This window comes from Rhinopithecus bieti, unplaced genomic scaffold (assembly GCF_001698545.2).
Source record: "Rhinopithecus bieti isolate Rb0 unplaced genomic scaffold, ASM169854v2 scaffold_13617, whole genome shotgun sequence".
NCBI lineage: Eukaryota > Metazoa > Chordata > Mammalia > Primates > Cercopithecidae > Rhinopithecus > Rhinopithecus bieti.
The window spans coordinates 360,828-362,929 of record NW_016807714.1 but is presented as its reverse complement, the minus strand read 5'-3'; the positions used below and the strand labels follow the sequence as shown (position 1 = coordinate 362,929).

The 2,102-nt window shown below is 59.2% G+C and overlaps 1 long non-coding RNA gene across 1 annotated transcript; it reads right to left on the bottom strand.

The window, feature by feature from the left end:
- Nucleotides 1-486: 486 nt before the first annotated feature.
- LOC108536551 (uncharacterized) lies at nt 487-2,096 on the bottom strand. Its single transcript, XR_001887545.1, has 2 exons — nt 1,697-2,096; nt 487-743 (listed from the first exon to the last, which is right to left on the bottom strand). It is a non-coding gene; the product is annotated as an uncharacterized LOC108536551 (long non-coding RNA).
- Nucleotides 2,097-2,102: the final 6 nt, after the last annotated feature.

Below are 2,102 nucleotides of genomic sequence, written 5' to 3'. Positions count from 1 at the left end.
GGTGGTGTTGGGGGTGGTGTTAGGGGTGGTGTTTGGGTGGTATTGAATGTGGTGGTGGTGGGGGTGGTGTTGCAGGTGGTGCTAGGGGTGCTGTTAGGTCTTTAGATCATGAGGGTCTGGGGCTGGCTCAGGTGAAGAGTGGGGTCATGAGAAGTGTCCTGATGACCACAACTCCCATTTACTGAGCACTTGCTCTCTGCCAGGCACGGGGCTGTAAGCCCTGACACATGGCATTCCAGCACTCTGGAGAATCCTCACTGTAGCCCACAAGGAGGGCTCTCCTAGGATTCCTGCTGAACAGAGCCAAGTGGGAGGTGAAGGCGTTCCCAGGGTTGTGGAGTTGGGGAGGGCTGAGCCTTAGATTCGAAGCAGGCAGCCTGACCCCTGCACTATGCTCCAGTGGGCTGTAGGCATGAGTGTTTGTGTGCACACGTGTGCATGTGTGAGTGTGAAAATGCAAGTTAACAGACGGCCCAAATAACTGGCTTCAACACAGCAGACATTTATTTCCCTCCCAGGTAAGGGCACCCCGAGGTAGGCAGTGCCTTCTGTCAGCAGCAAGCCAGGCCCCTCTCATGGTGTTGCCCTGCCGTGCTCAGTGCTGCCTCATGGTGCAAAGTGGTTGCTGAGCTCCAGTCATCACTTCAGCCAGCAGGAAGGAGGAAGGGGAAGGAGAAAGACGTGACCTCACCGTCTAGGGCATTTACCTTCTGACCCCCAGCTAGGCATTGTGGGTTTTATTACTAAGGAAAAGGAGAGAACAGTTAGCGGAGGCCTCCCACTGCCCGCCGGGATGAGCTTGGCAGGCAGGACAGGACTCTGGGCTTCCCAGTTCATGGAGTGTTGAACTGGCGGGATTAGGGGTTCTTTAAGTATCACTCTGTACTTCTCAGAAGGGGAAACTGATATCCAAGTCAGTGGCTGAGCTGTGGCCCAGGCTGGCCTCTGCCTGCTGTCCCAGAGCTCTGTCCTGGCACCAGCTGCTGGTGAAGGCAGGGCTTAGAGCAGTCACCAGCCCTGCCAGAGGACCCTGGGGACCCCTCCCCATAATGGGCTGCCCACCTTCCCTCTGTTACCCAGTCCTGCTTCCTCTGCAGGAAGCTGAAGGCCCATTTTGCCCCCTCCCTAGCACAGGGTAGCCTATCTGACACCTCCAGACTCCTCCATGACACCCACCAGGCTGAGGGCCTGGGGGGCTGGAGTCTAGAGGGCAGGCAAGGATGAGGCTGGAAAAATTTCATCTACTCCTCTCCTTTCATCAACTTCACTCCTCCACTGCTCTAGGCTGCTCTAGCCTCTGCCAGAGCAGAGACAGCTATTCCCAGCCTCACGTGCTGTCCTAAGCCCAGTAGGTACTGACCCTTGATGGTCACTTCAAGGTGACAGGCACCCACTCAGCATCCAGCCCTTCCCCATCCAAGGCTGCAAGGTAACTTTCCAAGCCAGGGTCTCCCATGGCGGTGCTCACACCATAGCCAGACAGGCCCCGCTGGCCCCATCCTCTCCATACTTGGTGCCTGTCCCCCCAGCCCCACCCTGCTCCTCTGCATGTGGCCTCACCCCGACCCGCCTCCCTGTGCCCTCTCATCCTCAGCCCGCTTCCCCCACTATCCCGCCTCCCCCAGGCCCATCTTTTCTAGGGGTGACTATAGCATCCCTCCAAGGCCTCTTCCCTCCAGACAGCCGGGAGGCTGACCTGGGGAAGGGCAGGGCGGGCCGGTGTGACCGCTGCAGATGGAGGAATTCCTGTGGCAGAAGTTAAGGGTGAGGATTGGGTGTGGGGGCCCCCAGGCATGTGGTGGGTGTCATCTCTGCCTGGCTGTGCTGGTGGGGATCCCCAGCCCCCATGAGGGTTGCAGGTCCTGGGGCGTGGTGGCCAAGGTCTGGACCCAGCACCCACGTGCTGCAGTCCTGCCACTCACAGGCAGTGGGGAGAGGAAACCAAGGGGAAAGCTGGGAACTGAGGAAGCAACTGGGCTGGTGGGCCTGTGCTGGCTGGATCGCCCAAGACACTCCAAATTCATTCTCCAAAGCTGGTGCAGGGGCAGGAGGGGAAGGTACCAGACAGAGTGCTGGCAGGGTGGGGGGGTGAGTCGGGTGGG